Raw genomic sequence first — 21,132 nt, 5'->3', positions numbered from 1 at the left:
TGATGGACGGAGCATCAGAACCAATCAAACACTCACACCCAGTCAACAGATCTGGGTTTAATCCATCACCGTTCTTTAGCCCACTCTGCCACCCCAGTTCAGACATGGCCATATGCAAATCAGTCTGACCCTGTGCCTCATGGGAACAGTCCAGCCCGAACTGCCAAGCCATGCCTTCCCTGGACCGGAAACAAGCTTCCTAGGACCGGTTTCTGGCATTTCAGCCGTCTTCAGCCAGGCTTGCTTGAATCCAGTGGCAAAGTGAGCAAGGGACTCACGTCTGAGCATACCCTGCCAACTTATGGCGAACAAAGCGGTACAAAAGGGGGTGGTGATGGACGGAGCATCAGAACCAATCAAACACTCACACCCAGTCAACAGATCTGGGTTTAATCCATCACCGTTCTTTATCCCACTCTGCCACCCCAGTTCAGACATGGCCATATGCAAATCAGTCTGACCCTGTGCCTCATGGGAACAGTCCAGCCCGAACTGCCAAGCCATGCCTTCCCTGGACCGGAAACAAGCTTCCTAGGACCGGTTTCTGGCATTTCAGCCGTCTTCAGCCAGGCTTGCTTGAATCCAGTGGCAAAGTGAGCAAGGGACTCACGTCTGAGCATACCCTGCCAACTTATGGCGAACAAAGCGGTACAAAAGGGGGTGGTGATGGACGGAGCATCAGAACCAATCAAACACTCACACCCAGTCAACAGATCTGGGTTTAATCCATCACCGTTCTTTAGCCCACTCTGCCACCCCAGTTCAGACATGGCCATATGCAAATCAGTCTGACCCTGTGCCTCATGGGAACAGTCCAGCCCGAACTGCCAAGCCATGCCTTCCCTGGACCGGAAACAAGCTTCCTAGGAGCGGTTTCTGGCATTTCAGCCGTCTTCAGCCAGGCTTGCTTGAATCCAGTGGCAAAGTGAGCAAGGGACTCACGTCTGAGCATACCCTGCCAACTTATGGCGAACAAAGCGGTACAAAAGGGGGTGGTGATGGACGGAGCATCAGAACCAATCAAACACTCACACCCAGTCAACAGATCTGGGTTTAATCCATCACCGTTCTTTAGCCCACTCTGCCACCCCAGTTCAGACATGGCCATATGCAAATCAGTCTGACCCTGTGCCTCATGGGAACAGTCCAGCCCGAACTGCCAAGCCATGCCTTCCCTGGACCGGAAACAAGCTTCCTAGGACCGGTTTCTGGCATTTCAGCCGTCTTCAGCCAGGCTTGCTTGAATCCAGTGGCAAAGTGAGCAAGGGACTCACGTCTGAGCATACCCTGCCAACTTATGGCGAACAAAGCGGTACAAAAGGGGGTGGTGATGGACGGAGCATCAGAACCAATCAAACACTCACACCCAGTCAACAGATCTGGGTTTAATCCATCACCGTTCTTTAGCCCACTCTGCCACCCCAGTTCAGACATGGCCTTATGCAAATCAGTCTGACCCTGTGCCTCATGGGAACAGTCCAGCCCGAACTGCCAAGCCATGCCTTCCCTGGACCGGAAACAAGCTTCCTAGGACCGGTTTCTGGCATTTCAGCCGTCTTCAGCCAGGCTTGCTTGAATCCAGTGGCAAAGTGAGCAAGGGACTCACGTCTGAGCATACCCTGCCAACTTATGGCGAACAAAGCGGTACAAAAGGGGGGGGACGGGGCCTGAGGTGACGTGTGCAAACAAGCCCTGTGGCGTGTTTTAAGAGGTAGTTTTAATCCCCCTGCCCTATTATATACTAGGGGTTTACAGAGGAGGTCATGCTAATCACAGGGAACCCCAACGCATAGTGTTCCCTAGTGTATGTAGGTGTTTTCACTGTATTCTGAGTGTCTTTTAACATATCACTGTTTCTAGGACTGGTTAGTCAGACTCAGTTACCACCAGTATCCGTCTGAAAAAGTTAAGGGTACAGGATGATTTTGCAACAAGGCTTCTTTCTGCTCTTCTGTTTGTTCTTTCTGCACATTATCCTTTCTTCCTGCACTTTTCTTCGTCTTTGAGGATTTCTGTTGCTTCTTTCTGCATCTCTTTTTTTTCTTTCTGTGCATTTTTTCTTCTTTCTTCACATGTCCTATCTCTGTAGGCATAGTTAGAAATTAGCATTTCAAAAACCTTTGAAATTCACTGAAAAAACCATAGGTTTCAGGCACGTTATAGTTAGGAATTAGCATTTAAAAAACTTTAGAAATTCACTGAAAAAACCATAGGTTTCAGGGGCGTTATAGTTAGCTGGACTTTTCACTCGTACAAAACCATTGAAATTCCCCCGTTATAGTTAGTTCAGCTAACTATAACTTGCGCGCCTGCAATGCACTGCTGATGATGTCACATATTACAGCACTCATGACATGGTCAGTGACATCACTGATGACATCACTGATGACATCATCCTTGTGATAGAGTGGCAGACCTCCTCTCACCCTAATATAACCTTTTATACACACATTCAAAAATAGAAACTAAAATTTTCAAAACAATGGACATACCAATACCAGTTACAACAACCTATTCAGTAATTCTAAGATCCACATACACATCCACTCATTCACCAACAGTCCTATACAGTCACTCATACATGTACTCACTCATCATATGTACTCATACACCTATACATCCTGTTACACAACGCCACTCATCCATAGATTTACTCACACACATAGTCACTCATGCTAATAAAGAATCAAACATCCATTTACTTGCATATACAGTTATACACACACCACCACGCTTACTTCTACAGAAACTTACACATACTTAGTCTTTTAAACAATCACTTATAGAAACACATACTTATTTATACAGGAACTATTCCAATCTCTCACTCTCACATATACTCACTTATATACACCAATAGTCATATATACTAGTTTAAAACATAAGTATTTACTCATAAAGACACTATTGAGGCAGTCATTCACTCACTAACACACCCATGCACACACTCATCCACCCATACAGTCCTGCACACATGCTGTCTTCAACACATACAAACAGTGAGTCACTCATTCATGCACCTATGCACTACGTAATACCCCCCACTGAACCATACAGACACTTAGACACTCATACTGATACTCAAAAAACCAACTAATAACCTATATAGACACTCATGTAGCTACTCACCAACCCATGCAGCCACTTATACACAAAGTGAGAGACTGATACAGATATTTACATATTTAAACATTACTCACTAAGCCACTCTTACTCACTAAGATACACTTAATCAGTCAGTTATACAATCAATTTTTCAAAAACAAATCAGTTCAGTTCAGTTCAGTTCAGTAATTCTTTATTCGATAGTTAAAAACATCATAAAAGTACACATCATCCATTTAGACACTTATATACCCATTTATTCTTCCATCGACCTTGAGATATACATATATAAAACATATGTAATTTTCAGAAAAACACACATTCACTGGATGATGTCATCAGTGATGTCATTTGAGATGTCATCAGTGATGTCATCAGTGATGTCACTGACCATGTCATGAGTGATGTAATATGTAACGTCATCAGCAGTGCATTGCGGGCGCGCGAGTTATAGTTAGCTGAACTAACTATAACGGGGGAATTTCAATGGTTTTGTACGAGTGAAAAGTCCAGCTAACTATAACGCCCCTGAAACCTATGGTTTTTTCAGCGAATACATAGATATATATCCCCACATGCATACGAAGCCAGATTTTAAGCAAAAATATGTGTTTCTGTGTGTTTATATATACACACTCTGGCTGTGTGAGACCAGGTTTAAGATTATGTCAACGGTAGACTATTAAAGGAAATGACAACCGTCAATGAATGAATTGGGAAGCATAACTGAAAGTGGGCCTCTCCACCAAGCGAGGAATAGTGCAGCAGAAACAAACTTCTGATATCATTTGAAAACATCTAAGACTTATTCAAAGAAATCATGAGCCAAGGTGTCGTTCCACCATTTTAAAACCATGCTGTCAAATGTGGCCATGGCTTGCTTGCTGACTTGAGCTATTTAAATGATTAACTCTAGGTCTATTTATGACATTTATTAACTGAGAATCCTGGCTGAAACACACACCATTGTATACTCTTGACTGAGGTCACAGTACACTGGGGTTTGCTGGCACAAACGGCACGCGTGGCTCCGGGCCTTCCTTGACATTGTGACTTAAATTAATATTTACGTCCAACGAATCAGCCAATAATTAAATAGTACATTTCTGTACAGTATCTCTTACTACTGGTTCTGGTATCGCAACATTATTGTTTTGAAAACTCAACATGTATTTTAGCAGATTAACTTGATATTACATTTATGTGTGTGTCTGTACAGAAATGCATGCCTAAAACTTAGTTCACACAACAGTAGAATTACTATTTGTTAACTTGAAATGTCTCTACGTCTTGATCAGAAAGCAGATATAAGCATAGAGTGACAAGAACAGGGTGGAAGTGAAGAGATTCGATACAATACCTCAAAGTCACAGCACAATTAAGGATTGTTGTAAACAGCATCACTGTGATAATAAGAAAGATTAGGTAGCTCAAGTGTGCACCTACATCAATGTGAAACAGTGGAGGCAGGGGAGGGTGGATTAGTCCTGGTCTATTTAGCTTGTGGACAAGACCAACACATTTACCTTGTCAGGATGGACAAAAGATAAAAAGATGATAAGTACCTCAGAAATGGATGGGAATTTAAGAATTTTTAATAGGAAAAATAATAGTGCATGCCAAAGTCAGAAAGCGCTTAAATTACATTTATGTTCGAAGCTTGGCATGGACTAATGAGTAGATCAGGGCGGAGTTCGCAGAGTTCTATTGCCAGAAACACGCCGCCGCACTTCGCAGAGTTCAGCCAGAGGCGGAGACTGCTAAGTCCCGCTGCTCGTACTGGTTTTTAGCACCGGGAATTTGTCTTGTGCTGTAAAATCAGTGCGAATGGCACTACGCATAGAGCCACAGGGTGCTGCTGCTTTCTGCAACTCGAGTAGACAGACATTATACTTGAGCAGTAGCTTTTTCAACACGAGCGGCTGATTTCTCAATGCGAGCAGTCGCGACCTGCCGCGACCGTTCGCGTTGAGTAATCTCGCTGGGAGGATGTCTAGAGCAAAACTCCGCGAACTCCACCAGCAGAGGGGAATTCCTCACCCACCCCTACTAAATATACTAATGAGGGGGGGGAAGCAAAAATCAAAGGGGCTTAAGGGTGTCAAAACTTTGTTGAGGAATTTAGTTGAGGACTCTTTCCAAGCTGACAATAAGTATTTGTAAGGAGGTGTAGTCTGTTTCAGAAACAAATGTTTAGAAGCTGGTCAATCAATGCTGAATTGCAAAAGAATGATCACACTGACCCAAGCCTCTGCAGTGTCCAAAACTTGTAGAGTGAGGGCAAAAAAAGCCTATGGGGTTGAGGAAGAAACAGGGCATTATTAGAGCGCGGTAGCCATGAATTAGTATTGAATTTACAAATCCTCTGGCAAGAATGGGTATCGAATACTCTCATAAAGGAGCATGCCATAGGACCAGATAGGGTCAACACAGGACTACGTGAGCATAAAGCCAGTGCTCTGGCATCAGAAAAAAGGCAAGGGAGGGAAAAACAGAGGAAGTCTGTTGGGGTTAGACTCAACAATTCTAATGTCCAATGACTGGAACAAGACCAGTCTGGAGTCATAGGGATTCCAATGTTACTCCTGAAACTCTTTTCTCATTATTGATTTTGGATCTTTTAGGTGGTGGAAATAAATGCAGAGCTTCTTATGGCACCAGGCATAGCCTAGGCGAGTTTGGTGACTCAGCTATCGTTTACAGGGTAGAATAAAGTGTGTGTGGTATCAATTATTTACTAGAAGAATTCATGGCTAAATTGTTTTGGATTTTATTTTCAGCAGTTTGCTGGCTGTAAATCACCCCTGTAATTTTTCCTGTTGCCTGAACCTGGTACTGTGCTCTCTAAACAGTGCTTAAAGGGTGGGTGATGGGACCCATCCACTTAGGACAATGCTGGCCACGAGGCAGACAGATGTACAGGAGTGGGAAACTCCAAGACTGAGGTCCTGCCTCCCCTACTGCCTGCCTCAGCAGAACTCATCCCGTCACCTTGCATACAAGATCTTTCTTGTCTTGGAATTACCACCCATCACCCTTCCTCCTAGATCTCCGTGACTTCTAAATGTGTAGAAGCTCTGTTGCACAGTGTTGTTCTGGGTCATTTAGTTAAGGGCTGGATAGATACCACTAACAACTGTGCATCTGTTTATTTGCCATGTGGGATAAAGCCCCAGAAGATCTGCACCATATTCATAGCTCTAGACAGAACAGACACTGAGGGCCATATTTATCATAGGGTTGCGTCGCTAGTGCGCTATGCAATGTGGTGCAAGTGATGCAACTCCTAAGATGCGATTTATCAAGCCACGCAAGGCTCCCTTGCGTGGCCCTGAGTGGCTTCATTAATCCAGAGTAACACAACAGAGCATGAATTGCTGTATTGTGTTACTCTGTCTCAGGGAGTTGTTCTATGGCTGGTGCGTGGGTGCTCCCATGCAAAACCCATGGGTTCTGATGCATTCTCAGATTTACCATTACTGGTAGAGTTGGGAATGCGCCTAAATGCTACGCTTTCCCAGATGAGGCATAACGAGGGGAAATATCTTAATTTCTTCCTTTTTTCCCTCTTCCTATGTGTGCTGCATTTTACTGCACATATAGAGGAAAATGCCTCAGGGGATTGTTTTTGTGCAGCAAGGTAGGTGGCCCATCCTGCACAAAAACAAAAAACAATCCTGCTTACAACACAGACACCCATTGCACCAAGAGTGCCTGCGTTGGCCCCAGGCAGCACATTGTGGCAAAGCACTGGGAAAAGGAAGGAATGCGTTGTATTGTGATAAATACGGTGCACTCTTGCCTTTTCCCTGTAATGCGGCAAAGGAGACCTGCTGCACTGCGTTACATTTTGATAAATATGGCCCAGATTGTTTAGGAGGTGAGGCCATATGGGGATGTAGGAGATTACATTTGGAAAACAGAGAACTAGGGGTGACGATGACCATGCAGGCTGGGCAACACCACAAATCGAGAACCCCTGAGCAATTAACCTCACTAATCGAAACGCATTCACACACTGTATTCTGGGCCAGATGTTCGCTTACAATGCTTGCAAGAACTGGTTGCAATTTGCAATCAGTATTATTGTGAACAATGTGGAATTTTTCAAATCGACCTATGTAGTAGGTTGGTTCTTTAAAATCTGAATTAAAGAGTTGATTGCGATCAGAATACCTCATTAATTTTCATGAGCTGGGTCACATAATGTGAATCACTCTGATTTGCTACAATCATAGGGATGCTGGCTTGTAAGGGTGAAAAAAAAGTCAAAAACAGCTGGCGTGCACTCAAACTTAACAGGTATTACCAACTAATCTGATGAGGTGACACGTATTCTAACTTGGTGTGCAATGCCTGTGGTGGTTCCACCCTGGCTTGTAAGGGTGAGCAGGTCACTATGTCTGTGGTTGCGTTGCATATAAAGTGAGTCTTCAGAGAAGAGACTGTGCAAAGCTTTGTTTTACGCACTCTACGAGAGTGCTTAGTTCATCTTTCAGTTTATTATGTGGCCAACTTAAACTCAACTGGAGGGCCGGCCACATCTTAGAATGGGACAATCTTGCCCAGTTTGAAGATACCTCTTTTTGGGATATCACCAGGATTTTGGAACCAAGTAACTCCTGACAGAAATTGATGTTGGAAACAATTTTGCACTGTCTGAAGTTAAAACATTATTTGAGATATTCTCTGGGATTTGACTCTGAACAACTCTTGTAAACAATTGGGTGGGTATGCTTTCTCCAGTAGGTGACCAATGATAAACATTAACTGTATTACCTGCTTTGCTCCAGTGAAGGAGCTGGTTCATCCTGAGCTGTAGTTGCAGCTTCATGACAACATCCTGTTTGATAGGACATTCCAGAGATAATTACAGAGCCAGGCTACAGAGTGCTCTCAGGTGGAACAAACATTTGTTTATAGCATTAAAAGTTCTTTAATTGTATGTTTGACTCCGTCTTTCCTTTACATGGTCTTAGCTAGGAGTCCTTTCTTCCTATCCCACCTCATTTCCCTCACCCTTGCTTCACTAACAACCACATTCCATCTCATCGGTAGGTCTAGAAATCTCATGATCTGAGGTAGAAGAATTTATTCCCCCTTATGCCAAGTACTGTTTGCATCTTATCTGCCAGGTCAGGGTCTAACTGTGTGTCAATGTTTGCAGGATCTACTCCCCGGAGTTCCCTTCCTAAACCCATTCCCCTTCATCTCGTAGTGGTTTATCGTGGCTACTGTATCAAGGTAAGGGTGGCGTTGGCTACCATTATTTTCCTGCATACGTATGACCAGTTGACTGACAATGCCTTTCAGAAAAATACATTAAATGCAAATGAAACCAAGAGCACAAACTTAACAAACTATACACAGCTTAACTAACCCATAAGGAAAAGGGAAGCACATATTACTAATATACTACCTATTTCAGTCTAATCTTGGGTTCCAGAGTAGCATGCTACTCGCCGCAAAGTGCTTCAACTCCTCACTTGAGGTAGTAAGTGCTATATAAAAACAATTAATAATTACAGTTACAGTTACAATCACAACTACAAAGTACACTCTTGTAAAGATGCACTTGCTTTACATACAGACTTCAGCTGTAGCTGTAAACACTTAAAGAATTAAGAAGCATGCTGTCAGGATCCAGTGTGCTCATTGTCATTGACAATACAGGGGTGGTGAATATTTACTACAGATTATACCCCCGCTTCTCTGTGTTTTACTAAGCAAAATCAGTTGAGATGACTCTACATGCAGATAATACTAGCAATGATGGGGACTAGTGTTTCAACAAGTTTGTAGTTCAAGTTATAGCATGCACCCACAAAACATAAACCGTCACCCATCATGATTAGTGGGTAACCTTCTGCTGCCCCTATTGGGAATCATAGCATATTTTATTAACTTTCCCACCTGCTAGTGGAACTGGACTATCTTCAATAAACACTGGGAACTACAAACAGAACTATCAGCACCAGGGTGTGAAAGACCTCTTCCCCGCTGGCAGCCCGAAACCCTCAGTTTCCAGGCTATTGGCCATGCTTGTGTCATGTGATAGGGCATTCGGGAACTTGGTCCCTGGGTGCATGTTCTTTACCAGCACCCAGTCTCCCACCTGTAGATGGCTGGGTCATGCTCGGCACGTCTACTGACATGGGCATTTCTGATCTGCCTGCTGTTGGGGTGCTTTGTTTATTGGCATGCCGTCACTGTTGCAATCCAGTTTTGGTGTTGTGGGATGGTGCTGTTCAACCGCCGACCACTGCACATTAAACTCTGGGCTATGCCAGTGGTTATGTGTGTGGTTAATCAGTACTCTTGTAGGAATACCCAGATTACCCCCTCAATGTTATGTGCTGATGACTGGGTGATCCTCATCACCTTGAAGAGGGATGGCTTAAAATGTATGACTTCACAGTGTACCATGGGCCACCAAGGAGGGATCCTCCTGTGTTTGGTTCCTCTGACTACCAGGTAGTCAGTCACTTCTTGCCCATTATCCTTGCACAGCTCATTGATTAGCCCATGTGTGGCTGTGATCTTCTCCAAGCTTTGGGATGTCTCGCCGGCCACTATCGAGCGCACGACCTCCACTTCTGGATACTTTGAGAAGTCATCAATGATGACAAGCATGTATTTCTGTCATGATGAAGTCTCTTCAGTTCTTTGTGCTCTGTCACTGCTAAGGGATTTCCAGTCTCTGGACCATACAGAGGTGAACTCTAGTTGCAAATAGTCATCCACTAGCGTAGCCTGTTCAATGTCTGCTAGATGTATTGTTTTTTTTTGTGAGAGTACCTCCCCCAGACTGATGGGACCTGCATCCACCGACAGTTCAGATACTTTTCACAGGTCGAAATATGCTATCATAGTGCTTTCTGACAGTGCTCGCTGGCGGGCTGGAATGCCTTTTCCTGTTCTCCCCACATCTACGGCGTGGATGCTTTTGTGAGTTCCCTAAAGGGGCTGGTGAGGGTGGTCAAATTCAGCATGAAACTGCCATTTTCAAGAAGCTCTAGACTCCTGTCACTGTTGTCTGGGCAAGGGCAGACTGGATGTAACAAACTTTGGCTGGGTCAGGCACCACACCCATCGCAGAGAAGTGATATCCAAAGAAACATATCTCATTTGTCAGGAACTTTCCCTTTTCACTGTACAATGTCAGCCCACTGTCCTGGAGGCTGTGGAATACTGCTTTCTGGTGACTGAGGAGTTCATCATGTGTTGGGGCATGTACTAACATGTCGTTGCTAAATATGAGGACTCTTGGTAGCCCTGCCAGGATCCCTCGAATAACGTCCTGAAATTCCTCTGTGTTGCAGGAAATGCCAAAGTTGAGGCATTTGTAAGGTCGTAAGCCTAGGTGGGTGGAGAAGGTGATGACATGGCGGTACTCTGGTGCCAGCAGAATCTGATGATATCCTAATCTGAGGTCCATTTTTGGGAATCAGCATGACCTTATAACTTCCCCTATGTTATCGTTCACCATCAGGATCAAATGTGGCCCCCTCTTATTGGCGTGGTTCGGAATGCGCATGTTGAAAACACAGCCGCACCTCGCCTGGCTGTTCGACTTTCGGGCCACCATGATGGGGAATGCTCAGGGAGCAGAACCCACTAGTTTTTTGATGATGTCTGCCACTTCGAGTTTCCACAGTTCGGCTTCAACTTTGAGCCTGAGGTAGAATCGCACTCGTCAATGTCATATGGCTACCGGCTGGATGGTGTGCACGATCTGGAAGTGAACCATCCTCCCTTTAAAGCAACCTATTGGTTTGAACTCATCCAGAAGTCCCTATATGGTGTTTACATTGACACTGAATGTGAATTGTACCAGCTGATGCTTCTCAGCTGTTTGGCTGCTCAGTACCATGCCTGTTCCCCCTTTTGTGGTGTACACCTTGGTGTTGGTTGACTGTCCTTTGTGTTCAATGTCTGCGACTAACATTCCTGCCAGTGGGAGTTGTGAGGCAGTCCCAAATGCGTGCACTCATACGTTGGTTTGGCGGAGGCTTGGTTGTCAGGGATTCAAATAGCTCCTGTGTCATAATGTTTATTGACGTCCCTGTGTCAATAAGTAAAGTCATATGCTGTCTTCCTGCTCAGATTTGGCTGCTGGGGGCAGTCCTCCTATGGTTGTGGAATGGTCCGCCTGCATGGATCACTTGGAGTGTGCCTTCAGAGTCATCGCAATCCATGTCTTCAGCTTCTGGTGACTGTTTTGGGCACTCCATTTCATTTATGACCTTGTATGGGCAATATCTACAATACTGTGCCATAAAAGAGATAATGTGCAAACTGTGGTGGGACAGGAGGACACTCCCAGCGAGGTATAGTACATTGACGTTGCTGGTGCAAGCAGATAATGGTCGGGGCAGTATTACCCGACTATACACTGCTATTAGAGATGATACATAAACACCCATTCCATGCTCCCACAAAATGGGAGTCAGACTGTAACAAGCGCTTTACAATGCACGATGGACGCAAATGTTACTGTTAATTAAAGAGGTGTCCAGCAATGCCAGATTTCGACTGATACACTTGAATTATGTACATAGAACGTTTATGACACTGCAGTGTTGCACTGAGTGAATGGTACTGCTCCGAGCTACTGCCTCAAATGCAGGTACCCGGACGCCACCTATTACCACCTGGTATGGGGCTGTTCTAAGGTAGCAGAGCTCTAGAGGGAGAGGTGGATCGATACGCGACACATATGTCGCTTACAGTGCAAGTGGCCTCACGAAACATGCCTACAGGGCATAGATGTCATAAAAACGAAATACAGAATGAAGGCGGAAGTTTGTACTGTTTACACTCTTGTTAGTAAAAAGATGGATAGCCTTATGCTGGCTGGATACAAGGACTCTAGAGACATGACAATGGATGCAGGCTGTAGCAGAGTGGACGATGGCAGAGGAAATAAAAATGAACCTTACTAGAACTGATGATAAACTTCAAGAAGACCTTGCCCTGTGGAAAGCGCTATTGAACGCATTGATCGACCCCCGGACAAAAGACCCCATAAAGGCCGCAATCAGATACTGGTCTACTACAATATTACTATTGTCCAGTGCTTAATTTGAGCCAGTGGTTTCCGGTGCTCAGCACCGGCACTTAATTGTCAACACTGCAATTATGACAGTCTGCCACATGGTGGCACTGCTCATCTAATTTAGAAATGAGCAGAACAACTGTTTTTTGTGACTGCAATATACATTAAATGCCTCCAAGCCATTCCTTTAGCCTTGACCTGGAATAATCTGAACTGTCGCGCTTGCAGGTGAGAGAGATGGTTAGTAGTTGTTTTGGCAGTGATGACAGGGGCGATGGGTGGTGCAAGCTGCAGTTATTGTTTTAACAAATTAAGCACTGGCTCATTGCAAATAAATAAAGATTTTCCATGATAGTATTGGATCACACGGCCCAATTGCCATATCTTGCAACCAAGCCCCACTTATTATGTGTACCCTGTTGCCCGACTGCTACCTGTGTCTGTCTACTGTATATGCACTGCTTTAAAACTTTAATAAAAACTGCATTAAAAAAAAACTCTCCTCAGCAGGAAAACACAGCACTGGTGACCCTGCAATAGTCTCCCGACCCCCAGGTGCACTTTTAAGTATGTTTCTTGGGAAGGTTTCAGAGGAAAAACAGCAAATCTGTGAAGCTCTCATTAATCCTGTGGGAAGGCTGAGTTTAACCAGTCTTTTAACTTCTGGGCTGTTAGTTTCAGCTTGACCTGGCTTCACTCACAATTTATTTGCTCTGTCTGCCTGCAGAGGCAGAATGCCTTCATTAATCCGAACGGGTAAACGCTGAAAAATGTATATTTAATTTAATTGGCGAAATAAGCATAGCAATGTTATTTTTCAAATGATTACCGCCCTATGGGGTATTTCTATCTTTTTTACCGTCATATTCCGCGTTGCCAATTTGAAATGTGAGGCAACCCCAACCAAATGATGTGGGCTTCCACAGCAGTTAGCTGGGAGAGAAGATGAGATAAGGCTGCAAACTGTTGCTTTTTTGTGACACTTGATCATCTTTCTTTAATTTGCACGTCTAGGGCCTCATTTACAATATTTTGACGCACGGCAGCGCAATGGGCTTGTAAATAAGCCCCCTAGTTTCTAGGATATTGGCTTTAAAGTTGGCTCTTGGTTTTTGGAGTGCCCCTCCATGTCTGCAGTTGTGGCCCATCATCAAATAATGGTCTATGATACTGCAATGGGCAGCTGTACAACATGCACATTAGCTACCATGTCTAATAAGATCACCTGTGCCTATTGAATTTACAATGTCTGGTGGTGCAAGTTAAGGCGAGGGTTCCGGCCTATCACCAAACAACATTAGCTACTCACAGTCTCTGGCTGAAAAACAACAGGTCTGTGGGTTTACCTTGGATTCCGTCATTTCGAGGCAGGCAATAACTTTTTTTTACCAGTACTCTAAGAATTAAGACGCAACCCATACGTATGTCAAAATGTCAAGCACAATACATTGGCCAGGCAAAAACAAAAACAAAAATAATGCAGTGGAATAGATACAGCAACAGTTATTTCTATAGCTAATGGAAACCTAAATTATTCCATCAATGAGAAATTATTCTCTAACCAACCAATTGTCTTAATTCAAAAACACACTCACGCTAGGTTGTAGGTCCGATGTATATCGTTATACATCCAGTTGTTATATATCTATGTTTGTGTGTTTCTTTATCACATGAACAATGCACATTTACTTACAAAACATAAAAAATACATACAAACAATACACTTATGTATCTGAAAACAGGAAACAGAATCCTTGGAGCCCTAATATTAGTTGTGCTGCGAAGAAATCTTACTAGCACCAAAAATACAATTCGCAGTTCACATTAATCAAGATCGCCCTCATGTCAACACCTCTTAGGGTATTTGTCATTGCACCCTATTACACTATTTACTGGTGTTGCAATTTTTTCTTTTACACATCAATTCAAATGGTACAGGGCTTCTTTCTGTATCAGGTCAACGCGTTTCAGCCCATTTAGTTTGGGCCTCATCAGGACTGGGGGCCAAAGGAAACCTGGAACACAAGTAAATACGCCTTATCATATACACTGATATACATATATTAAAATATTTACAATTTATATATATGGGGCTCAACCACACCACGATCTCCCAAGAGTGTCACCAATTTAGTAAATTCAAGCTGTAGACAACAGTGGAGCTAGAAGTAAGACCGAAAAGTGCGCTTTTCAAAAGTATCAAGTACAGAATAACATAGGCATAACTTTATTGAAATAAAGTTCCTCAAAAAACAGTGCTCGGTGAGCGATAAACGAATATCCATAAAATAGAAAAGACCAAAACCAAAGTAATCCCAAAGGCTCAAGGGTGCCGCGATGTGTGATCAAAAACCTCTATACAGGGTCTAACAATAGAGAAGATGTCTCTCTACGTGTGTACCTTGCCACAAGGCCTGCTTCAAGGCCTGAGTGGAAGTCTCCAACCTTGGCCAAGCTTATCACAATGGGTTTTTTACTCCACGTCTCTGTAAGGGGACATATACAATATACTAAGGTCACATTTCAATAACTCACAAAGAAATATTAATGCGCATAAAAATATATATGCGCAGCCCGTAAAACAATATAAATATATATCTCACAAGACAGCTTAAAGCAGTCTGGTAAAAGCCAGCTAAGTACGCCGCATGGAAAAGGAAAAGCATCCAACTGGTAACTTACGCAGTTGACGAAGGGTGATTCAAAAACCGTCAATCTTCGCTCGAGTGGTTCAAAATAATCAGTTAATACACTTCTCCCTGGTAAAAACTCATGGGCAGTCAGTCTGGGGAATAGAGAGCCTATATCAGTATCCTATATTTTAAACAAATTTAGGCTCAGTATGTATATAAACTAGCTACAAACAACGGCTTACCTCTTAGTGGACCCTTCCTTTCACGGGATCCCTGTCTCTGTGCAGTCGGGACGCCACGCAGCGAGCTCGTAGCGTAACTACGTGAAAAAACTTCAGCGGGCGGTAGACACTGAAGAAGGACTACTAGGAACTCTTCTTCGATCTCTAGCATACTTAATATGCTGGAGACGCTCGGGCACTCACTAATTCATGTGTAATGCACTCTGCTGGAGGGCAAAGAAATACTCTTGAACGATATGTGGAAACAATAATTTAAATCTGTAGAAAAAAGTGAAAGAACTCGAGTGCTCTACTAAAAGTAATAAGAACCATCACCATGGTAGAAAATATATATATATATATATATATTACCTACTGGCGGTCGCCAGTAGGTAGTTATAGTTAGGACCACGTTTCCATAGGAAAACCTCAACATTCTATTTTGAATAACTTTGGCGCCGGTCGACGAATCCTCGCGAATTTCTCAAAATAGGTGGGGCGCTACGCTCCGCTCCTACCCTGAAAGTCTCGGGGGGATCCGTCAAGCGGGGGCTGAGATAAAAGGGCGGTCCCAAAACGCGTTTTTCCCATGCATTTTTCCATAGGACCTTTAGAACGAGCTACAGCCCGAACGGCTGAACAGAATTACTCAAAATTTGGCAGAGAGGTAGTCCCTAGGTCAAGGAAGTGCCTTTTGTAGGTTTGGTGTAAATCTGTTCAGTAGATTCTGAGAAAATAGCCTTTAAATCAATATATATATCTGAGCCCGCTTACGGTACGCTTACCGTACGCTTACGGTAAGCGTACGGTGGCGTGCGCGAGCGCGATTCTGATTGGCTCTTAGATCTTAGTAAACATTCGAATCGGCCGAAACCAGGAAGCGGCGGCCGCCATTTTGTGTATTTCACTCTGAAAAAAAAGAGTGAAAACAAGGAAAGGGGGCAATGAGGAGAGTTACAGACCCCCTAACATTTGTAAGGGGGTCAAAGAAGGACAGAAAAGTACAAAAAAACCATTTATTGATTTTAAAAAAAATCACGGGGTACGCGTACGGTAAGCTTACGGTAAGCGTACGGTAGAAAAAAAAAAAAAAAAAATGAAAATCAGATTTAAGTGTTTAGATATTAGGGGGCTCTAAAAAGAGCCGTTGTGTTTATGAAATGATTTTTTAGTGGTACCTACAAGTAAGTACCGATGCAGAGTCTAAGGTTCAAGAGGAAGACTCTGTTGCCTTCATCATTGAAGTGCACACCATCTCCTCTATAAATGTCTTGCATGTCATAACGCAAGTTGTTGTGGTAAATGGCACCCATACCATAGTCACGGAGGAAAGCAGAAACAGATTTGTTGACGTGCTTTCTTGCTTTGTCATCGCACCGCGTGCCCACCGTGCGTGCACGGCACTAACTGCGTAAAGTGGGCGCGCGGTGCGCGAAGCGCACCGCGTGCTCACTGTGCGCGCACGGTGCGCGAAGCGCACCGTGCGCGCACGGAACGAACTGCGTTAAGTGGGCGCGCACGCCACGAATGGCGTAAAGTAACTTAGCATTTAAAAAACCGTACAAATTCACTGAAAAAACCATAGGTTTCACACACGTTATAGTTAGGAATTAGCATTTAAAAAACCTTGCAAATTCACTGAAAAAACCATAGGTTTCACACATGTTATAGTTAGCGGAAATTTTACTGATAAAAAACCAATGAAATTCCCCCGTTATAGTTAGTGCAGGCAACTATAACTCACGCGACCGCAATCTTCTGCTGATGACATATGTGTCTTTATGAAAAAAAAATATTTGTAATATATGTATAGCTAAAAATGTATGGAAGAAGACATGGGCAAATAAGTGTCTAAATACAGTATTAGCATCAGCAGAGGATTGCGGTCGCGTGAGTTATAGTTGCCTGCACTAACTATAACGGGGGAATTTCATTGGTTTTTTATCAGTAAAATTTCCGCTAACTATAACATGTGTGAAACCTATGGTTTTTTCAGTGAATATATATATATATATATCTATCAGAGCCATCTATATCACAACACCCATTATAGTGACCGCTCTCTGTTGTCCCTCTCAATATGTATTTTAGACAATGTCAATTTGACTCCACATTTGGACATGGAGGAGTACACCATAAAGAAGATGACTCATGGAAGCATACATATAAAGATACGACAAATACAAACATTAGATAATCACCTTAAATCATTTAGATCCATCTTAGTAGTCAAACTTACTGTATTTCCTTGTCCACATAGTCAATTGATAGAGGAAAATGGCTGAACGACCCATCTACCCTATATCTGGACAACCACATGGTGTAATAGTGTATATCTCTCTCTGGTTTTCGGTACAGATTGGATTGATCGTCATTGTATCAAAGCCCAAATTTAATCTCTGTCATTGAGTCCAGTGGTCGCTGTATGATATTTCTCAATCAATCTAGCCTCTAGTCTGTTTAGCTTAGTCTGTATATTTTCTTGAGCGTTGTTTTGTACCGCGATCAATACTGTCCAACTGATATTGATTTCGCTATGGCCATGACTCAAATAGTGCTCTACTAAGGGGGCTCCAGTGGTTTTGCACTTTATTCGAAATTTGTGTTGTAAAATGCGATTCTTTATCGGTTGTATAGTTTGACCGATAGAGTGCATATTACATGGACAGGTGACACAATAAATAACGTTCTTTGTGTTACAATTAGTAAATGTTCTCTGGATATGTCGTTGTCCACTAATCATCACTTCTTTGGAATCTGTTGTCAGTGCGCATGCCACACACTGTTGGCACCTGAAATGGCCCACCACAGGCGGGAGACCCAATATTCCTCTCAAATTTTGTCTCTTATCTGTGGATTGTGCAGCCCTCACAAGTTTTTGTTTTAGATTCTTGCCTTTACGAAAGGCAAACAATGGTTTCGGGAATCCTAGGTGGCTCACCAGTCTCCAGTTGTTTAGAATGATATTTTTAATTTTGTTGGCTTTTTGATTATATGTGAGTACACATGTGAGTGGTGTGCTTTCTGATCTTTCTTTGGGTGTAAGGAGGTCCTGTCTTGGTGTGTACCATGCTCTTTTCAGTGCTGTTTTAACTAGTTTGCGGGGGTATCCTCTGTTTATCAATTTATTTTTAAGTACTTCCACATTCGCAAAGTAGTTGTTTTTGTTGGTATAATTTCGTCTTATTCTTAAAAATTGCCCATATGGCAAGTTTTCTTTAAGACTACGGGGATGACCACTTCAAAAGTGTAACAACATATTTCTGTTGGTAGGCTTGGTGTATAGACTCACTTCCAAGCTACCACCGTTATTTTGTACCCAAATGTCAAGGAAATTAATCTTCTCTTTGTTACTTGACACTGTGAATTTAAGATCAGCCGATCTCATATTCAACCAATTGTGGAATAGGGTAAGAGTATCTTCGGTGCCTTCCCATATCATAAAAATGTCATCTATATAACGACTCCAATGTTGGATACAATTTTAATAAGGCTTGGTGTCGCTATATATCCAGTATTTCTCTAATTCATGCATGACCAAGTTCGCTATTTCAGGGCGAAGCTACACCCCATAGCCATGCCCTTTACTTAGAGATAAAGAGAGTCTTTAAACGCAAAAAAGTTGTTCCTCAGACAGATAGTAGCTAAAGTGACTGTAAAGTCCGTTGGTACCTCATGTGGTCGTTCTCTTTGGTCGAGGGTATTCCTTAGTACAATTAATGCTTCGTCCAATGGTATATTGGTTTACAATGACTCTATGTCAAAGCATACCAATAATTGTTTATCATGGTCAAAAGGTAAATCTTCGATTTTATTTATGAAGTCCATGGTGTCACGGACATATGAATCTGTTTTTTTAACAAAATCAATCAGGAAGGTATCAATATATTTGGCCAGTGGCTCTAGCAGGGAACCGCACGCCGAAATTATCGGGCTACCAAATATATCATAGTCACAATATTGGCTACCAAAATATGGTGAAGGTACGTATATACAGGGTAGCAAAGATTTGCCACTCTTAACTCCGTATCTATGTACCTTGATATATAAATTTATATTGTCATGACAAATAGTTGAGATATACTTACTGTCACAATATTTTGTTGTTGTTCATATTTTGGCTATCATATTTTGGTAGAATGATATTATAAACTTGATAGTCCAGGGCATCTAGGGATACGGGTATCTGAACCAGTAGAGCTTGCATCAATAAATTACAAGTACCATTAATTATCAACAACAAACCAGCAATAACCGGTGTTCAAAAACCTAGAACTCTGTGGGTGTTGGCGGGGGGGGAGGTCCCACACAGGAGGTAAGTCACTTTTTCCTGCTCATTCTTTCTAATCAATTTTTCACTTGCGGGTGGTCTTCAATAGGGTAGTAGTGCCCCAAAGGGAAGTTCACAATATATTTGTAAAACAATCGACAATTACATGCGGTGCCTAAGGGTATGGAGCACCACCCCGCTCTCCAAGACGTGGCCTAGGCCAACTGAACAATATTATTACATTCCCCAGCACACGCCTATGACAATCAAATTGAAAATTATTCCAATATTTGGTTCATATCCACTTCTGAGAAGTGCATATGAACCAAATGCTGGAATCATTCTTTCTATTCACTTTCTCTACTCATTTGCATTTTTTAAAAATTTATTTGCACTACTTGTTGCTGTTTATCTACTGGCCACCCTTTTGAACTATTGACTATTCATTGACTTGTTCTGGATTAGCTTGGCTTGGCTGACTGCTTTATTTTTACCTACAAGCCCTCTCTGTGTTTTGTATCAAGCAATGGGAAAGCCTAAGGGGCCCATTAGCATGGCGGGCGGAACGCCACCACCGCGATCCGCCCACCAACACACCCCACCAGACGGCCTTTTACCCCCCGCAAACTTAGCATGGCGGGGTGTACCGCGGCAGACGGAAAGACCGTCCACCGCTTTTCCGCCAGTAGGCAATCGTCCCGATTGCCTACCAGACGGAAAAGGCCCATAATATTGTGGCGGTGACTTGTAGGCACTGCCATCCATTTTAGTATGTGACATTTTTTATGCCTTTCCATGGCGGAGACTCCGCCATGGAAAGGCATGCGGTTTTCGCTTCGGGGGCCGGTTGCGGGCCCCCAGAGGGGTGGGTGGGTGGTGGGCTGCACTTGGTGGGTACCATTGGCATGGACAAGGTGGGAGGCACCGCGCGGTGCCTGTCATGTTATGAATGCCAATGCACAACATGCATATATTGCATTGTGGCGGATGCTGTGTACAGCACTGCCCGCTGCAGTGCAATATATGCGGGATGCCACCGTGGCGGTGGCATCCTGATAGCCATGGCAGGACCGCCGCACCTCTGGCGGTCGGTCCTGTGTACTGTTACGGTGGCAGGCAGACAAAGTCCACCTGCCATCGTAATGGACCCCTAAGTTGGGATGACTCAGCCCAAAGAGTTTAAAACCACATCTTCTATGGCCTCCTTTGTTTCAATGACTCCAGTTACAACGATGATGGATGGCTTCCTTGAATGGGCAGTGGGGGTAATATTGAAGAAAATCACACTGGCAGAAAAGCCCCCCCTCTATTCTGGCTGTGTACTCGGAAGGGCATGCTGTTGTTGATCCCTTAGCGTTTGATCCCATTGCCTGCACCTCACAACCTGCCCACTCTACGCAATCCTTCAACTCACCCCACCTGGCTTAGCCACCTGAAACCAAGCGCCAAAAGAGTTGCTGATTCCAAGCCGTGAGAGTGATACAATGGGAGAGTGTGCCCAATCTTCACCTTTTGGACCCACTGAATTAGAGGGAATCGGCCCAACAATAATATCACTTGCTCAGGCCACTTTTGTACCATTGCTATGCACTAAGCGGCATATTTGTGATCTCCTCTGAGTGGCCCTCAGTGGCTTAATAAATCTCGAATAATGCAACACAGCGCAAATCGCTGTGTTGCATTACTCTGTACCAGCGAGGTATTTTCATGGGCGTAGCGTGGGTGTTCCCACACAACATTCATGGATTTTGATGCATTCCCAGTTCTACCAGAAGTGGTAGACCTGGGAATGCGCTGAAAACCTACGACTCCCCTGGTGAGGCATAACAAGGAGAAATATATTTA

Source organism: Triturus cristatus, chromosome 6 (genome assembly GCF_964204655.1).
Source record: "Triturus cristatus chromosome 6, aTriCri1.1, whole genome shotgun sequence".
NCBI lineage: Eukaryota > Metazoa > Chordata > Amphibia > Caudata > Salamandridae > Triturus > Triturus cristatus.
The sequence above is the reverse complement of the archived record's forward strand: the minus strand, read 5'-3'. Positions refer to the sequence as shown.